This window comes from Protopterus annectens, chromosome 11.part0, assembly GCF_019279795.1.
Source record: "Protopterus annectens isolate FY-2018-M chromosome 11.part0, PAN1.0, whole genome shotgun sequence".
Lineage (NCBI taxonomy): Eukaryota > Metazoa > Chordata > Ceratodontiformes > Protopteridae > Protopterus > Protopterus annectens.
The window spans coordinates 389,034,934-389,056,144 of NC_056745.1; the positions used below are offsets into that span (position 1 = coordinate 389,034,934).

Below are 21,211 nucleotides of genomic sequence, written 5' to 3' on the forward strand. Positions count from 1 at the left end.
TCAACTTACTGGAGCATTCAAGGTTATTAACCATCCAGAAAAAAATGCCCTCCCTTAACAAAATTATCCATCCCTACAAAAACGCTAGGCCACTTCGTTCCACTACAAAACTTTTGGTTCAGTCTGTTAAAGCTAACAACCTATCTGGAGAATCTTTGTTTGCAAATTCAGTAGGCAAAACCTGGAATTCACTCCCATCTGACCTTACTCTGAACCCCTCCCTTAATCAGGTAAAAAATATTTAACCCAGTATTTTAAAACTCACTGGTTATGTCCTTGCTCTAACCTTGATTAAAGCCTAATCGACTTCCATATTCCTGCAATTTTTATTCACCGCAATTTACCTCTTACACTAAAAGGTTTGAAAAGAGATACTGTAACATCTTTGCAGATACTCTGTATATAGCTGCACCTATAGGTTTGATTAGAGAAACTCTAACATATTTGTACATATTTCTGAAAATAAACTGTATTCTTTAAAGGCTTGAAATGTGAGACTGTAGCATATATGTTAATACAACGTTTGTGCATAATGCAACTTGCTTGTCTTTATTTGATTGTAAGTTTGGAGCTTTTCTCTCCGGGCCTCCACTGAAAATGGACATGTATCCAGTCGGACTATCCCGGTCGACAAATGTAAAATAAATAAATAAAAAATAATGCCTGACTGGAGTATTGTGTCAAATACTTTGATCAGGTCACGGTAGGCAATATGTATCAATTGCCCTACTCCGTGTCACCAGGGTGAGTGGGCATTACCTGCTCTTGATAAATCCAAACTGGGTTGGATCAAGTGTCTTAAAGGTTTCCTGTGTCATTGTTTATCATCTCCATGACAATTTTTTTCCAAGGGTTTGCATATAAAACTAGTCAGACTTAAAGGTTTGCTGTTACTCTTGTCCATAGATAGTCCTCCACTTCCTGGCAAAAAGCCTGCCTAGAGGATATGGTTAAATAGTGGTTACAGTAGTCCTGAGAGGTCATGTTTCATGCTAACAAGAAGGCATCCTGGAATATTATCAGGACCCACTGATGCAGTGTTGTTGGCCTTAGAGAGTGCATTGAGGTCCTGTTCCCCAGTGATAGTTGGGGGACAATGTTATTTCCTGAAGGGTGTCTGGGAGGGGATAGAGGGTTAAAATTGGAGCTAAATTCATTGACCATTAGATTTGCTAAATATTCCAGTTCAGTATGAGTAGTTCCATTTACACCTTGTTCAGCACATTGTTGTGTATTGTATTTGAGGTTATAGACATAGCTGAAGAATGCCCTGTAATTGTCCTTGGCCTGGGAGGCTATTTTTTCCAGCAAATTTGTCTTTGGTGAACTTAATTAGCCCTCCTGATTCACTAGCTTATATTAATGAGGGAATTTTTAATTTGCTGGGCACTGCATTTCTGAATTTTTCTGTGATTTCTTCTTTTTATTACACAACCTGTTGATGTTTTATTACAACAGGATAGCTTGTCTTTTTTTTTTTTTTTTTTTTTTGAGTTTGACTTCTTCTTATTCCGGGAAGGTATAGCTATCTTTAAGCAGCCATTAACATGACTGTACAGTTTTTTTGTGAACAATTCTGCACATGCAGCTGTGTTGTCACAGCTTGGGGGGGCTTGAAATTTTGTTACAGTGACACTTAACAGTAGGTAACTTAGAATGATTCCCATAAGTTCCAGGGTTAGCTGGAGTCCCATGCTTCATTTTTTATTACAAAGGAGTCATCATTTTGGGTGGGCCTGACCAGTAAGGATGTTACACAGAGATGGTGGAGTCAACATTCTCCCATGTTTGTAAAGACCATCTCAAGGATATTAGCACCCACAGTGGACGTATGGACTAGCTGGCTCAGGGTGTTTGTATTTACAAAGTCCAAAAATGTCTGTATCTGAATGTTTGGGGTTGTATATGATTCATAGTTTATAGTGGGGTATTTAATGTTGCCCATCAATACAGTGTTGAGTTGAATGGGGAGTGTCTCCAGTATGTTTAAGTATGTGTTATGGCTTTCCAGGGTCATAAGAGGGGGACCTGTAGCTTGCAGGGATATGGTATGTTTTTTTTCCTATGGTAATTTGACCATGGAGAAGCTCAAGTGTGTCATATTGTTTGACCAGCATTGAGGTATGTTTGCTTTTGATGTAAATTGAGACACCTCCACCTTTTGTCCTTTCCTGTGCAGTTACTGATCTAAATGTATGGAAAGCATTAAAGCCGTACACTTCTGACGTGCTCTCAGTGGCTTTAAACCATGTATCAGTAACTGTGGATGTATACCTTCTCAAGTGTGATAAGAGCTTGCTGGGAGTATAGTTTCTTTGTTTAGACTCTTGGCATTGAGCTGTTAACACCTTTTGATATTCTTGGGCTGGTTTTGCTATGCTGGAAGGTCTAGCAGGCTGGCAATGCTTGAAAAGGTGCTGTGAGGGTGAACAATGTTTTGGCAAATTTCCACAGCCTACAGGAGACAGGACACAATCAATATTAAAAAAATAATATGGAAGAATTTCATGTTCTAGGTCTTTGAAGACAATTAGGTTACTCATATCTTGGATTCAGAGCCACAGCCAGCACTCTGCAACCAAGGCAGTCACCTAGGCCCACTGGCTGGGGGGGCTGCTGGATGGGGTGGTTGCCACAAGTGGAAAAAACAATTGCATGTCTTCTTTAAGAACAACCTTACATCCCTGCATGCATCTATTCCCAATTCCGCATGTGAAACAGAGTGAAGCAGATATTTCAGTAAGCTGGTTCATTAGAACAGGCTGTTATGGAACAGAACAAACGTGTGTGTGTGTGTGTGTGTGTGTGTGTGTGTGTGTGTGTGTGTGTGTGTGTGTGTGTGTGTGTGTGCGCAAGTAACAACCTAGGTAATAATGGCAGGTTAGTTCATTTAAACAGGCTCAAACCCTGTACCTTGGCAACAGGAGACAAGAGCTTGAATCCTCTCTACCAAACATGAGGGAGGTTGGCATAATGGTTAAAGTATTTACCTTCCAGGTGCAATGTTTGACTCTCACATGGGGTAATTTGCTAGGCTGAAAATGGCCCATAAGAGCAGTTAGCCTAGTACTAACCTATGAACTTACTATGAACATCCTAATACAAGAAATCTGGACAAAGCTTTAAATAATGGGGAAGACAAATGCCCAAAAATAGGGACACATTTTAAATATTACTCATAAACTTTGAATGCTGTTAGAATAACAGATTTTGTGTTAGTTTGCATTTTATGAAAGATATAAAGTCTGAAACTCAAATGTATGTTATTACTTAATGACTTCATTTCTCTGTTTTCGCCAGAAAAAAAAAATAGATTTTTAAGAGGATCAGATCAAACATATGAGATAAAAATCTGGACATTCTACAGAAATCTGGACAGTTGAGAGGTATGATTATACCAACTACTTCAGTACATTTTCAAGGAATTATGAGCTGTTCAGTGCATTTTCAGGGAACTGCGAGCTTCAAGGGAAGAGAAGTTTACTGCTGCTCATGCTGTTTTCAGTGTGCAACTGTTTGTTTAGCAAATGGTCATCATTGTGCTATTAAGCTTTTAAGTCATGTCAGTAGCACAACATGTGGTGTATTTGCTTTTGATGCAGAAGGCTGTGAGTTCTATTCTCACACCACATAGAAGATTTGCTGACACTTACCAGAAAGGCTCATCCAGACTCTGCTACACTTTGCTGTGAAGGAAAGGTTAGTTTGCTGTTATTTTTTGTATTACTGTATTGCCTTTCTATATTTTGAATAGTGTAGTTTGTTTTCTTTACTTTGTGTTTTGCTTGCATTCTGTTTTAACAGCATATTAAAACTTCAAAAGAGACCACAGCTCTCTCTGTTCTGAGTCAGGCAGAATTTTTTCCCGCCCTCCCAACCATTTAAGTTGTCTTGTTAAATACCACTGTCTTTCTAGTTGCCCGCCTCTTATGTTAATCTGACCATATATCTCATTTCTCTCTACTTTCACTGGCTTATGTGAGTAATCACAAAATCATCATTTTTGAAATCCCACCCCTTCAATTATTTAAATTTAATGGCCATCCTACAGTATTTCATAGTACCAAAATACAAAAGTGACCACCCCTTTCAATCCATCTTGCTGTTTTAAAAATAGTAACTCTCCACTAAACCTTAACTTTTAAACAGGTAAAACTCAAGTTACCTACTTTCACATCTAACTTCTCTAGTGCACACTGCAGAGTGCATTCTTTTCAATCTTACCTTTAAGCATCCCTGTGACTAGCACTTTCTCTAATACCTGCTGGAAAGCACTAGGAAGCCTTAAACTCATACAAACACTGAACTCTCCTTGTTAACAAGGAGAAATTAATAGTAGGCACTAAACAGCCTATAATTGCAAAGTACCTTGCTAAGGAAACAGCTCCTATACTTTACAAAGAAAAAAAAAAGCCCCAAACCAAGCATGTCCAAGGGTCAGCTTCCGGTGATTTCTCCTGTCCACCTGGTGAATCTGGGCATACTGGGGCAATGCAGCAATTCCTCATGTACACAGACAACCCTCTCCTCCTACCACCCAACACTACAACCTGTGAGAGATGCACTTACATAGCCAAAATGGAAGCAAAGCTCTCTCCACCCAAGATTGTGCTAAACAGTCAAGAGGAGAAGGTTAACACCCACACTACATCTCAAGCAACACATAGCCCTTCTAAACCCACACCACCAACACCCACATATAGCAACACTAAATCCACATATGCACAGGCCCTTAACTGTAACCTGCCCAAGCAACAAAGACCTCTGAAGCTGAAACGCAAACAAACACCAGTCACAACCAATGTGTCACATAGTTCACAACACCAGTGTGCCACCCAGCAACAGCCCCTAAGGCAAGACAATGTACCTAACACTTTAGTCATAGGTGACTCTATAGTCCGGAACACTGATGTCCCTCTCACCAGGTTGAATATGGAGAAAATTACAGTCAGCTGCCTGTCGGGTGCCAGGATCCGCCACATAACGCATGCACTCAAGTCACTCCACAACAAGTACAAATATGACTCTGTCATTGTCCATGTTGGAGTGAATGACTTGAGAGGTACCTCCCTGGACTACATGAAAAGAGACATGGAAGAGCTCTCAGATCATGTGGCCCAGGCAGGTATGACCCTAGCCCTGAGTAGCATCCTGCCTTCGCCCAGAATGATACCACAATATAAGGATAAAATGATTGACTTCAACAATTGGCTAAGCTTATGGTGTCATTCAAAGGGGATCCAGTATCTGTCTGCCTGTGATCACATGATTGACAGACCACGATGCTTTGCCAGAGATGGTCTGTACCTGTCGCCCCTGGGATTCAGGTTACTGGCTAAGGCTCTTGCCACCCCTATAGTGCCTTTTTTAGGCAAACTTCAAAGGACAAAACCACCACCGTAACAGGTACAAGCATGCAAAACCTGAAGGTAATGCTACTCAACGCTAGAAGTCTAAACCTCAACATGCATTCTCTCGAGGCACTCCTAAAAATGGAGAATATCGATATCTGTGCAGTAACTGAGACCTGGTTCAAGGCTCCAGAGAGCACCCCTGCAATACCAGGCTACAACTCTTACCACACTTTTCGGCCACCAAACCAGGACCGAAACACTAAAGGTGGAGGAGTGTCAATATTCACCAAGGATATTCACACCACCAGGCTAGTTGGCCAACACAATGTGTCTGAAATTCTCCAAGTGCAAGTAACACTAGGTAAGACTGCAATCCAAATTGTAGCTTGCTACAGATCCCCCACCATACCCCAAGATTCTCACTACACCTTTCTAAACATACTGGAAAATATTAAGATAGAACCAAACACCCTAATACTGGGTGATTTTAACTACCCTGCCATTAACTGGGAAAACTACTCAACACCTTTGCGCAACGGTTCTTGGAATTCATAAATTCCAATGCCCTGGATCAACTAATCCATAGTCCCACCAGGGCCTCCAATATCCTAGACCTGGTCATTACCAACATGGGAAATCAATGCTCCATACCTATGGTCACCCCCTCGTTAGTCAGGTCTGACCATAAGCTAATCACCCTTAACATCCACATCCCACCCCCACCCCCAGTAAAGAAACCACCATAAAAACTTCTCCCAAGCCAACTTCATGCTACTCCAGTCAGAAGTGACAAAATTCATAACAACCATGCAGACGGAACTGAAAGTTCAACTGCTGAATCCTACACTAAGGCACTGTACGAGCACATCCACTCATGCATGAATCGTGCCATCCCAAATAGAACCAAAATGCTCTCATCCAAAAAAAGGAAGCCAATCTGGTGGTCCCCTGCCATAAACAAACTTTACAACAAAAGGAAGAAACTTTTGCAGGAAAGAGGAAAATCCCAGGATGCAAAACTCCCTTACTAGCCTCAGTAAGAAACTGAGATGCCTCATAAAATCCTCCAAAGCTATTTACGAAAATAAAATTGCCAAAGATTCCAAAGACAACCACAAAGCATTCTATAACTATGTCAAGAATCTAAATGGCAATGCTCAGATCTGCTCTGAGCTAAAACAGAATGGCATTAAATATACTGATCCAAAGGATATTGCCAATATCCTGGCAGATCGATTCAGTGCCAACTTCACCCCTCTCACCCCTAAATGGCCCATCTCAATACCGAAGATTGCCAAATTCCAGTAATAACGGCCACACAGGTACAAAACGCACTCTCTAAAGCCAAGAATACAGCATCCATGGGACCAGATGACATCCCGGCTGTGTACTACATGAACTACAATATGAACTGGCACCTCACCTAAGTGTCATGTTTAATCATAGCCTCACCTCAGGTTTCGTGCCCACTGAGTGGCGCAGAGCTACAGTTATCCCAATCCACAAGGGGATCCATCTTGGATCCCAGAAACTACCGTCCCATCAGTCTGACAAGCCTTATCTGCAAGGCCATGGAGCGTATTATCATGGAACTTATAAACAAAGACATTGGCAACCTTCAAACACTGGACTCCACCCAGTTTGGGTTTGTGAAGGGCCGATCTTGTCTCCTGAACCTGATTGACTTCTTTGAATCAGTCTCCAGAGCCATGGACAAGGGTAAGGTGGTCCACACAGCCTATCTAGACCTTGCCAAGGCCTTTGACACCATCCCCCACTCTGGAATCATAGATAAACTTACTAAGTTGGGCATTAATCCCTATGTCACCCAATGGGTTGCTAAATGGCTTACTGATAGAACCCACACTGTAAAAGTAGCCGACTCCAAATCCAGCTCCAAACAAGTGACGAGTGGAGTACCTCAGGGTTTAGTCCTGGGGCCGCTCTTGTTTGGCATCTACTTCTCTGAAGTACAGGTCAACACTAAGGGACTCTGGCTAACAAAGTTTGTAGATGACTGCAAACTGGGAGCCATTACTGAATCCCCAAATGATGTGGATACTCTACAAAAGGGCCTTACAGAAACAGATGCTTGGTGCCAGAGCCATGGGCTCAAGCTCAATGCCAAGAAATGTATTGTTATCCCCTTTGGGAAAAAACATGTATCCATGAATTACCATATAGGTGGCAGTACACTAAACACAGAAAGTGTGATAAGAGACTTAGGGACACAGGTGGACAGTGATCTCACCTTCGATAACCACATCGCCACAACAGTCAGGAAATCCTTCTATGTGGCACACTTCATCACGAAGGGCTTTTCATCCAGAAAAAAGGAGGTCATTGTCCCACTGTACTCATCCCTCATTAGACCCATTATAGAATACAACGCCCCATTTGGTATGTACCTCTCAAGACATCTGCAACAACTGGAAAGGCCTCAGAAATACCTCACTAAAAGAATCACAGGCCTAAAGCAGATGCCCTATGCTGACCGCCTTAAAAAACTCCAGCTATACTATGTCGCATAACGTCTACTCAGAGGCGATCTCTGCTTAACATACAAGGCCATGTCAATCCCAGAGCTGTTGGACATGCTACACTTAAAGAAATCCCAATCCCTCAGAGCTACACGCTCCAGGGATCTAAACCTTGTCATCACAATAAACAAAACATGCTGGAGGGATAGGTTCCTGACCCAGAGACTCCCCAGACTCTGGAATAGATTGCCCATACATGTCAAGCAGAGTGCCTCTTTGGACCTCTTCAAGAGGAACCTTGACGATTGGATGGGAGAAAGGAAATTCACCCCAGGGATCACGTCAGTCGCCCTGCTAGACAGGGGTCCAGGAAAGTAAATAATGTGGGAAGAAACAGCCAGGGAATTGTTATGGCTAGGCTTGTATAGGCCCCAGGGCTGATAGCCTAGTACCAACCTATGAACCTATGAATCTGTGTTGTAATTTAAGGGGGGGTGGGGTGGAGGTGCTGCAGTCCTGAGTTTGTCCTTCTTTGGATGAGATGCCCAGTAATTATGAATGTGAAAGTGTTGTCACTGCAATATTACCACCTTACCAATTTTTTTTTTGAATGTAGCATAGGCATTTTACACTTCAAGGGCACTGAATTTATAGATGAAGCACTAAAATATAAAGCTGTTTGCAAGCACCAACCTCTTTAATAGCTACAGATCTTTTTAATGTGGAATTATTCAGGTGACTTACTTCTGCAGAGACTGTGCATTATTGACTGATATGGGTGCATCACAATGACAGACGTTTGAGTTGCCATTTATGGTTGAAATGTTCTGAAATGGGCAGTTTTGTTATTATTAGTTCATACATTTTGTTTCATTGCTTACTGGAAAAATGTTCAAAACTACAGATTTAAAAACACTTTGACAAGTGGTGCTGTGTTCTACAAGGAATATAATTTAATACAGTCGTAACACATACATGTATGCATATATGGTCCTAAAAATGTGTGTAAGGGGACTATGGTTTGAAAACAGCCCAAAGGTAAACAATCTGCCACTGGCCAGATGCATTTTTTTTGAATGTGGCTTTCCAAGCTGTTTCAGTGAACATGACTTACAAGTGCAGAGAAGGTTACTGTTAATGTCAAGTTTGTTTTCATTGTGAGACTGCATTGTTTTGTTTAGTAAATATCTATCAGTGTTTATGCTATAAATTTTGAAATAAAAGTTTTAAATTGAATCCAAATATATGTAATCACTGTAGATGTAAAGACGAAAATAGTGTGTACACGACAGGTTTGAACAGATTTTATGGTAACTGGGGAATAAACAGCCAAGTAGTGGGGCACTAGAATGGCTACAGGATGAGGATGATGCTGTGGGGGGTGCTGCTATGTGTATGTGGGGGGCCCTAATCTATAAACCTGCCTAGGGCCCCATTTGAACATGATCTAGCTTTGCTTGGACTAAAAAAATATATAATAGCTATGAAGTCTTTAGCATTTAAGTTATTAAAAGAACATAAATAAAACAGAAAAAAAGGTAAACAGTTGTACTTACTCTTGAATATTTCAAAATAACAGAACATACAAACTGAAACAAATAAGGGCATTGTGCAAGTTTAGAGAGAGAGAAGTAAAGTGTCACTGAGAAAAGGAGCACTTTACCAACATATATAGGTACCCTGTAGAAACAAGGGCAGGGCAAACCCCAGAAACAAACCAACATGGTAGAACTATAATATCAACAAGATTTATAATAAAAGAAAGATAATTTTTATACAAAAGGTAAGATGATTAATTCTCAGAATGACAGAGCCCTTGTTACCGAAATAAACAACCCAGAAACTTAATGAAATCCACCAAAGCCAAGTTTGAGGATAAAATAGCTACCCAAGCCAAAGACAATCACAAGGCCTTTTTCAGTTATATTTCTAATCTCAGAAGTACAATGCAGCAATGCACTGAGCTGATTGTGAACTATACTGAGGCTGAATATATAGCAAACCTACTAGCTAACAAATTTAGCTCTAACTTTAATCCTCTCTTCCCTCCAACTGACTCTCAAGATATACCTGAAACTAACTCACCTACAGGTATCGCACAAGACTAAGTCCTAGAAGTGCTATCAAAAGCTAAAATCACTGCATTGATGTTTACTGACAGTATCACTGGATGCATTTTAAATAGCATAAAGCATGATTTTGCCACACCTCCTAACAACGCTGCTCTACCTCAGCCTCCATACAGGTTTTGTACCAAGCAAATGCAGAACAGCTACAGTCATTTTCCTGCTTAAGGGAGGACCTTCCACAGATCCAGACAATTACAGACCCATACATTTCACGAGCCTCATATGCAAAGCTATGGACAGATGCATAGCTGGTCCAACTAGTGCCGTGTTCCAGTCCCACGAACTAGCACCCTGCCTCCCCAGCTCTTCAAGTGAAAAGCAAAAAATATGTCTGCAATCTGGTAGCTGGTGCAACTTGCTCCTGAAATGCAAGAGCCATCCAGCCAGCCAGGTCTTATTTCTGCATCACTCCCCCACCCCATCCCACCCTTCCTCAACTAAGGGGCAATTTTCATAGAAAAAAAAGTCCGCTTGTAGGTACCTGGAGATCATGAAATGCAGGAGCCAATCAGGTGCCATTTCTGTTTCCTGCCCCCAACCCTCCTTCCTCATATTTTACTTGGGGGGGGAAAATTAAAAAAAAACAAGTTTTTTTTTCTCTTAAACTGTAGCAAACTGCTTGTTGCAGCTGGTACAGTTTATACTCAACACAAAGCACTACAATGCTCAGGTTCTACAGGAAAACAGAAGGAAAAATTTATTTTTTCTTTAAACTGCACCAAACTGTTTGCTATATTTGTAGCAAGCAGTTGCTACAGTTTAGACCACACATATTGAGCTACAGCACTCAGGACTGACCACAAATGCAATACCGGCTCTTAAAGCTTGTATGCAGTAAAATCGATCAGGATCAGTCTTAGATGGCCCATCAAGCCCCCAAACACTTTTGCACCTGAGGCAGTTGTCCTCTTCACTCCACTCTAGCTGTGGTACTGTCCATGGAAAGACTTATCATGGACCTAATCAATAAGGACATAAGGGACCTACAAACACTGGATGTGTCTCAGTTTGGATTCGTCAAGTGCAGGTCAGGCTTATTCAACCTGGTGCATTTTTTTAAGTGGTCACTGAAGCAAAGTATGAAGGCAAAATGGCACATGCCGCATATCTCAACTGGCCAAATATTTTGACACAATCTTCCACTCAGGCACAGTAGAAAAGCTAAATAAACTCGGAACAAACCCCCTATGTTACCCACTGGATTGCCAACTGGCACACAGATAGGAAGCAGGAAATCAAAATAGGGGAAGTTACCTCTAAAAAAGGAACTGTCACCAGGGGAGTCACACAGGGTTCAGTGCTGGGACCTCTCCTATTTAGCATTTACTTTTCTGAAGTAAAAGCCAATACCAAGGGTCTTTGGCTGACTAAGTTTGCAGATGACTACAAGCTAGGAATATTCACTGAATCCCCAAATGACTTTACTATCCTGCAGGAAGGTTTGTCCCAAACAAATAACTGGTACCAAGATCATAGACTGAAACTAAATGCCAAAAAAAAATTGCATTACTGTATCCTTTGGGAAGTCATCTACTTCAAAGAACTATCACCTTGACAATACACCTCTAAGAGTTAACCCAGTTGATTGGGATTTGGGAGCATATGTGAACAGTATACCTCTCAACTTCTTAACATGAAAAATGTGGGTAAAGCCTAAAATAACAGGGGAAGGGGGGACAAATGCCTAAAAACAGGGTACTACAATAACATAATTTATGTCAACATACATTTTCTGAAGGGTATAATGTTTGAAAATAAAATGCATCTCATTTAATGACTTCAATCATCAGTGATTCACCCAAAAAAACACATTTTTTATGAGAATCGGACTACAAATGTTTCACAAAAATCTGGACATTCTGCAAAAATCTGGACAGTTGAGAAGTATGGTGGACAGTGGCATAACTTTCAGCCAATGTGTGTTCATTGTATTAACAAACGTGTTCTATATCCTATAGCTTATAAACAAAGAGATTTTGTATAGATCTAGGGATGTCATTGCTACCCTTTATTCAGCTCTAATGAGGCTAAGCATAAAGCTACTTTGGCATTTATTGGTCCAGACACATGCAACAACAGAAATGCCCAGAGATATACCTTTCTAAAAGGATACAAGGTCTAAACATATCTCCTACATGTACTGATGCAATGCCCTGTCACTATACTTGGTATCTAACAGACTACTAAGAGGTGACCTGCGTCTAGCACACAAGTCATCCTCCAACCCAATATGATGGATTTACTGCACATCAGCAAGTCAATGGCATCACAAATACTCTGTCTAGGAATCTAACCCTCTTCTGCTAAATAAGCAGAGCAGTTTGGAAGGGCAGGTATATCTCTCACAGAGGATACCACTGCTCAGTAACAGACTTCTCATCTATGTAAAACAAAACTCAGCCCTATCTGTACTGAAGCTCAACTTGGATCTATGAATGGGAAACATAAAATTTACCCCAGGACTATCCCCTGTACTACTAATGGACATATGCAGCTCCTTAGTGCTTTATTCCGTGCATGGGTCCACTCAAATTATCTGTTGCATGATCCCACTTATTCTTGTTAGGGGTAATATCTAATTATAGACCATAGGGTAGGTAAGGCCAGTCTAACACCAAATGAGTAGGTTAATTCATGCACTAAAAGGGAAATTGGCCAGGCCTAAAAGGTTCATGTAAGGACAGTCAGGCTAGTACTTACTCATGAACCTATGAAAGGGAAAGATTTAGGAGTTCAGGAGTCTATAAAAAAGCCAAGACCCACATGTGAACTGAGGTACCCAAGAGATTCAAAAGTTGAAATAAATGCTTGATAGCTACCATTAAAGTGGTAAAGTCTCTCCTATGAAACCAGAGTTGCTCTGGAAAACTAAAAAAATATCAGCAATGCTGTCACTCTACAAGTCAAGGACCAGGATGGGGACCAGAAGTTATAGACCTGTCAGCCTTACTTCCAACCCAAGCAAAATTACAAAATACTTTTTCTTAATCTTTTCCTCCCTCATGACTGTGGGCAATCAAACACCACCCTACCACTGGATTACAGCTCTCCTGGTGAGAGAGGTGACTAGATAGAATGTTATCAAACAGCTATGAAGGCAGTTTGTTCCCTGCATTCCCCTCTACTAGCACTGAGTTTGTAAGTTGATTTGGGAGACAGTGGGGATTTTTCAATAGCCTAATCCCTCCCAGTGGCAGCTTGGCTGTATGAGAGCACCCTCAATGCCAGACTCAATGCTGTGCATGTTTTGACATGGGGGCACTTCATGGCTAGAGTGTGAATGTTGTTTGTTGGGCACAGACTCCTAGTTCTTAACACTGTCTAACCAGCTATGCCCAGACTATACTTGGTATCTTGTTACTGTGTGACAAAGTTGCTATCCTTCCATCTAGGATGAGCAAGCAGCACCAGATACACAGTCACATCTTCTCAGTTTCTCCAATGCCTTAGCACTTCTCAAACTAGGACTGTATGGTTTACAAAGTTTTGTTAAACTGTGTGCCACAGAACTAGCAACATTATACAAATATTCTGCCAAGTAATGTGATAGAATTGCTGAATACTGTTTTGAAGATGGATAACAATGTGCATTCGTGAAAAGCAGGTCATAACAGTCCAACCAAATCTGCACATACGAGTGCATAATTGCTGAAGTAGATAAGGGGTACGCATCACACATCCGATAGTAGGACTTCAATAAGACAATGGACAACAAATCACAGGAAACCTCTGAAGAACTAAATGACGTGGAATAGGACCCAGAGTGCTGAGATGGATAAAAAAACAGCTGCTACACTAAAAGCAGAAGGTGGTGATTACGAGCCCAAGATCAGTGAGGGACACAGTCCAGTCCTCTCCTATTCAGCACACTTTCTCAGACACAAAGCTGAGGCTGAGCATTAACATCACCCTGTCCAGTGATGACACTGTCATCAAAAATGTAACCATCCGTTAGGTGGGAAAGGATTAGCGTTCAGCAAAAGCTAGCTTGTGCAGCAGGACAGACAGTTATGCAGTAGCTGAAGTTTAATAAAAAGAATGTACAGAGAAAGGAACAAATCTGGAAGTTTATGCAAACTGGGCCAATTTCTACAACTCAGTTTGAGACAGCTATGTTGTAGGTCACCAGATCACTGGGATTCTCAACATTGGCGTAGAATCCAATCAATTCTTCATTATACTATACACATGGAATACTGCATATGCTTGTAAAGGACAGAAGGAAATTATACTGTAAAATATTAAACAGCAGAAACTTACTGAAGTGGGAAGAAGCTGAAGGTACTTCTAAATGAAGAAAATGTTCACGTGCTATGCATATGCACAATTAAATAGACAGAGGAAGGGAGGCACGGTACAGTACTGCCTCAATGAGTCCACAGAGACAGAGTGAGCACAGAGTTCAGAGGAATGGTGGGGAAAAGAACACAGAACAGCTAGATGAGGCAGGATATAAAACAGAATACAAGAATGTCAAGTTAGGAGTGTAAACATTCCAGCCAGAAAGGAAATGTGTAGCTTCAATTAGGTCTACATTCATACTAAATTCCCTAAAATGTCTGAATACCATGTGACATGCAGGTCACTGTGGTTAACTCATTAGCATTAAAACCATTCAACTGTATTCTAGATTCCCATTTTTAAAAGCTATAAAATGTATCTATTATTTATAAGACATCATGTATGATCACTGCAAGTTATTCACGTCAGCGTTTATTTCCACCAAAATCAAACTTCTGTACAAATTACAATAAATTTTAAATAACGTAACTTTTGTTATTTTTAACTCTAGAACAATCCATGTATTTGTCTGTTTTTTTTAACCTTAAAACAATCCATACATTTGTCTGTTTTTTATGGACTAAAACATCTGGAGTATTTAACAGGACTACTTACACTAGACATCTCAATCTGCTTTTGGGGCAGATCTTGTTGCACAGGAGCTTCATTTGGAGATACAACTTCAGCAGCTTCTCTCTGGAGCTTTTGACTAACACACTTTTTGTATACACTATTTTTTGTAAAAACACTAATCATGACAGTTCTGATTGTTCATTTCCTTGAAACTTTGACTTAGTCACATTTGTCTTAAAATTATCTGATATTTCTGCTATGCAGTTTATTCTCCACCCCTTGAACTACACAGGATCATAATACAGCTGCTTAACTAGTAGCTTCATCTTTAAGCTTTGTAGTTTCTCCTATCTTCTATAATTGTACTTGTTCTCTGACCTGCAATTCTGGTAGTTTTTTGCAGTCTCTATCATAGTCTTTCTATCTAAGCTGACTTCTTTCCAGCATTTCCTTTACTTTCTTCTGATTCTCAGGCATCAGTAATGCAGCTGTACTTGATAATCTGCTTTTTATTTTTCTGCCATTAGAAGCTGATCTGGTGAAAGACTGACATAGTCAGTGATGTAGTCCCATATTCCAATCTTCCTAGCTTTTGATATTACTCTTCTCTTCTGAAATTCTTCACTGTTTGGAAAGTTATTTCCACTTGTTTGCTGGATTTCAGATAGCGAAGACAATGTTATATGTCTGAATTTGCATTCCTGCCCAAATCTTTTGAACTGACTTACATATTGCAGGCTACTTTTAGACATGACAACATCACATATAATTTATCTGGAAAATGCAGACTTCATTGCATTGATCAAATTTGCTTTTATGCTTGTAATAATAGTCCATGTGACATCCCTCCTCTGGGCCAGTAATCAATGAGCCTCAGTCCTCACCACTGACACCGGTGAAGGGTGTATACTTGGAACAAAGATAGATACACACAGTATTTCGAGATGCAGCACTCTGCACCAAGAACAATTTCCCTTAAGACCACACAGGGAACACACACAGTCCTGGGGCTGGGTTTCCCTCTCTCTCTTTCTCCAGGCCCCAAATAAGATTTCTCACTGACACAGCTGTAGAGTTGAGTCCTCAGCCGAGTGTTCTAAGCCAAGTCCTCCACCACCCTCTCTGTGAAACCAGTGCTCGGTTTCTCTACTCCAAGAAGCTGACACACTTACACTTTAAGATTTGATTTTCACACATATATACACACACCTGGGAAAGGCTAGCACAGATTTACCAGCTATGCCCCCTCTGCCCAGACTATAAGGTAGATATTGCTACCAGAATACTCCAAAGCCAGCTACTATAAGGCTCTTACAAGGGTACCCAATTATACTGAGTAAAATTAACATTAATACAAATGGTAGTGCTTGACCAATGCAGCAGCAGCCACAGTGTCACCAAATAAATATAAGTACTCTCAAAGGTTAAAATATTCTCTAAAGGACCAGCCACAATGAAAAGTTTAAATATATTTAATAATAAATAACAAAACGAACATTAAAATACTGAATATCTATTTACAATAAACACGAGAGCTTCAATCAGAGGAATATTAAAAATAACACAGATGGAAAGGTTAACTAATCTCACTATATTTTCCTGACTGATCTAAAGAATTAGTGTCCCCTAGTTCACTTGTTAGAACAAGGTAAGATGATGTGGGTGAGTGGTCTTCCTTCTTGTCAGGTTTCACAAACAGACTGCCCTGAGTTGTCTGTCTCATCTAGTATTAAAACATAATTTCAGTGCTGGATTACAGAATGACATCACATACATCTGGTCATCTGGCTCCCACATTATCCCCGTTACTACTAGAAAATGAACCAGAATCTAGTTCTTATGATACACACATGATACACACACAGAGCTTTGCTAAGATGTGTTACAGCATCTGGAAGCTATAAAACCATTTCAAAAAAGTCTGCCCTTCCATGGTAGCAATCAGTTCACCCCTAAGAACAATACAGTATGATTCCTAGTCCTGGTTTTCACAGATATTTTGTCTGGCTACAATCAGAACTGTAAGATACAGTCTTTATGGCCTAAACCAGGCAATTTAATTTCCGACTATTTTTCAAAGTTAGCTGGACTGAGATTAACCTCTTCTCTTTCAGTATCCTCTGTTACAATATATTCAATTCAACAGTTACAATACAGCTTGACATACAAGTGTATTTCTTTTCTGTCCAGTAGGACTAACTGTTCGTACATTTTTAACACAAGCAGATTTACAAATACTTTTTCCACACAAACACCTGTACAAATCAGTTTGATATACAAATGATATGTAATTCTTTACAAAGCTCCAGCTAGCTATGTTGGCATACATTACACATCTACTGTCCTAGTTCTCCTGGCATAGCTGACATTACCTCACATCATCACAGTCCACATAGTTGAGATACACTGCTTCACTGAACTGGACCAAATCAGTATCCAACTGGGTTGACAGATGGCCTATGGTAGCCTCTCTTAATTTATATTGTCGTTGTGGCATGCAATGCAAAAGGTGCATCTCTGTGCTGCTTGTTCTATCTTAGTTGATCTAACTGTCCAAAGCACTGCATTCTTTTGCACTTAATTGTTCCCAGATGTCATTCATATATTCTCTCATTCTTCTGTTTTCTCACTTTGTAGGAAGCTATTATTTTTACAGCTTTGAGCATCACTCCCTGGACTCAACCAAGTATTGTAATATTTATAAGTCAGTGATAGTACATCTCTGAAATTCATTTACTTGTTTAGTCATTGGTAATAGTGGTATTACCCAAAGAATCAAAAGTTTTTGTCATAGTTCGTCATGCTGCTATGTAGTTCTTTACTTGACTGCATATCACTTTCAAGTCATACTTCTGTAGAACAAATAGCATCCTCTTAAATTCCAAATGTCTTCATACAAATACTTTTAGAATATTACTGTTGAAACAGAAAAAAGCTTCTGAAAGAATCAGACCAAAATTCTAACTTCAAAAAACAGTTTAAAATAAGTATGGGAAAAGAATGAACAGATAAAATCATATATTTTAATTAGACTGATACAAACAATGCAGTTAGTACTTTCATCTTAACAATTTCTTAAAAGGAATCAATACTTCATCAAACTTCATTCTTCATTGTATTAAAAACATCTTAAATACTACAACTGCTGTCACATGACTAATCGTGTGCTAACAATTACTTTTGTTTCCTCTTAAGAACAGATTTGTAATTAATACTGTTATTCAAGCCTCTGCCCCCACAAGCATCACGCATTGCTTTATTGTATTTATTTATTTACTGACATTTGATTAAATGGAAAGTTTAACTGGGTAGCAGCCCTGGGGAGAAAGCTCCAAAGTATTACAAAACATTTTAAGAATAATTTTATAATCTTCAGAAATAATACAAAAAACATCTACAGTTTAAATAATTATACCATATAAGACATAATATGAAAGCATTGGTTAAGAATAGATACAAGTTATAGGACACACTTATTTAACATTTAGAGAAATTTTAGCCAGTTTACAGATTAATTAAAGGTAAGATAGTATAAACAGGAATTGTAATATGAAGTTAGAGGAAGAGCAGCTTATGGTATATTCATACAGAAAACCAAGGGATAAATCATTAGAAGTAAGGTAGTCAGTGAAGAAGGGATAGTAAGGAGGTGTACGAACGGGTACTTGCTCACATTTAGGGATATAGTTTATCCTGGTGTTAAGCAAGAACAGAGTCAGATTTTGTCTAGGAAGTCTTTCAGAATGTATTTGAAGGATGGGAGGGAGAGTACTGACCTGATGGGGTTACAGATAAGGAGATCCAGGCCATAGCAACATAGTACGAATATAGACAATGCCCAGCACATATGATAGGTTTATGGACAGACAGGAGTTTTGGTCACTGGACAATAATGACCGACTGGGAACACAGTTGCGCAGAATGATATTTAGTGCTGAACAAGCAGATGGATGGCAGATAATTTTATAGGTGGTAAGAAGATATGTATATCTTAGTTGACGGGGTAGTTCTAACCAGTTTAGACTTTTCAGTGCTATACAGTACCGGGTTCTGAAAGGGGTATTTACTGCAAAATTAGCAACTTTATTATAGCATTGTTTAAGATCTGATGTTTGTGCTGCCTAGAGGCTAGTAAGGATGGGAGTACCATAAAGAAGTGTGGGGAGGAGATAAGTAGTGGCGAGTATAGATTTAGTTGTGTTGGTGAGAAAGGTATTGGCTCTGTAAAGCATCCTTAGTTTCTGATGAGTTTTTCTTGTGCAATTGTTTATATGCAGGTCATATTTAAGATTATCATCCCTAATAATATGCTATGAGAAGTGACTTTAATGACTGTATTATCAAGAGGAAGGTCTTTAAATTTAGTTTTTTTCATGAAAGAGGGATTTGGGGGGAAAAGTTTATTTTGGGGAGGAATTGAGTATGAGCTGTGAGATACAAAGCCATTTTCAGTGGCTGTTAAAGCTTCCTGAGTAATTGTTTGCAGGTGCGCTAAGTTGTCAGATGTGCAGATTAGTGTGGAGTCATTGATGTAATGTATTAAGGAAGCCGGTTGAGTGGATGGTGTTACTGAGAATGTTAAAGAAAAGAGGACCAAGGATAGAACCTTGTGGTACACCTGTGTCGACTGGATGGGATGAAGTCAGGTAACTTTTGAACCACAGAAGAATGGGCTGAGAGAGCCCTAGTGAGGATATTTGATGTAGATGTTTGCTGTGATTAACTGTGAAAAAGGCTTTAGAGATGTCTAGAAACAAGGAGGAGACTAGTCTAGCTTTACTGGCAGTATCTATATAGGTTAGAAGCACAGTGCTACTACTATGGGAAGGACAGAAGCCATGTTGTGTTGGGGATAGGAGCTCTTCCTGCAGGAGATAGTTTAGCAATTGTTTCTGAATACATTTTTCAAGTATTTTGGAGATGGGGGAGTAAGACTGCTGTAGGTCTAAAGTAAGTAATGTCTATTGAATTTCCTCATTTGTTCAGAGGGCTAATGTGTGACTTTATCCGGAAAATGAATGTGGATTCCTGGACTGACCAATTTCTGAGGACTGAGACAGGATATGCTACGCTATTGGCTGCTATTTTAAGGTACTCACTTGGAAGGCCATCAGCATGGTTTGAGGTTTTTTTTTTTTTTTTAAGAGTAGTTTTATATAGGATGTGGGCAGAGGATTGAAAGTGAAAGTGGATGTGGTGATACATAACAGTTAGGATTAGATGTTGGGCAATCCTTGGTTAGAGATGCTACACTATCTTTGATTTTGAATGGCGAGTTATTGAAAAAAGGGTTTAGGGTTGAATTTTTGGCCAGGATGCAAGATTTCTTTAATGGCTGTCCTGATTTTTTAGGGTTATGTTTACTATTACTCTGAAAGTTATTATAGTATAGCTTTCATTTATTTGTTTTTTTAGCATGACTTTGACATATTCTAAAGTTTTCAAAATATTGTGTTTTATATTTTTTGCCATTCTTTCCATGCTTTTCTCTATCCTGCATTAGCATTCTATTATGTTTGGATAGCCAAATTCCATTATTTGCTTTTAATTTCTTCATTCTAGGAGGTGCAGGGCTATTTTAGATATTCGGGAACCTTCCCATCCTCAGGTCAAATTATAACACACAGTAAACAGTTTATAGCCAGCACAAAGCAATTAACAAACAAGCACAAAGAGGAACAGATTTTGTTTCATTTTGTGAATGCAGAAACCTGGCAGCTAGGGAGACTAAGTAACTGGCATATATCGTGTAATGTACTGGTTAAGAGAAAGGACAGTGTTTAACTTAGAAAGTGGTCCTTAGAGTGCAAGAGCTAGTCCGTGGGGGGTGGGGGTTTACAGCCACTTTCCAGCACAGGGTAGACATGCATCTGACTAGCTGAAGTCAATACACAGAAAGGTTCTTCATGATAAATCTGCTCACATTGTACAATGGCAAAATTCTCAGTGATCACTTTTGGGAGTTGGGTCTTGTGGCACATTTCCTGTAGTATCAGGGTCAGATGTAGTCACCACAGGATATTGCACAATGACAAAATTCTCAGTGAAAATTTTTGGGGAATTGGGTTTGTGGCAGAGCTCCTGCATTATAGGGGTCAGATACAGTGACTATAGCCTCTGCATGTGAAGGAACATGGTTACCTTTTCCCATTTATATTCAATATCATTAAATTCATTATTTCTGCTCTCCCTTTCATTAACAAGCACAAGATCTAAAACCCCAAATAAAAACTTTTTGAAGTTTTACATTTACCTGAATGTATAAAATAGCATTGCCACTGTCTTTCTTCTTAATTGCCTCAACTGCCCAAAAATCCTATTATAATTTTCTACTGATTTTCCCCATGTAGAAACTTTCACATTAAATATACCCTACAAAATATACTACAAATGC

General features: G+C 39.6%; 1 protein-coding gene across 1 annotated transcript in view; it reads right to left on the reverse strand.

Annotated features, from left to right (window-relative positions):
* Nucleotides 1–21,211, reverse strand: part of LOC122815409 (src substrate cortactin-like) — a 706,001-nt gene that overhangs the window by 307,888 nt on the left and 376,902 nt on the right. The gene's annotated exons all lie outside the window — the stretch shown is intronic.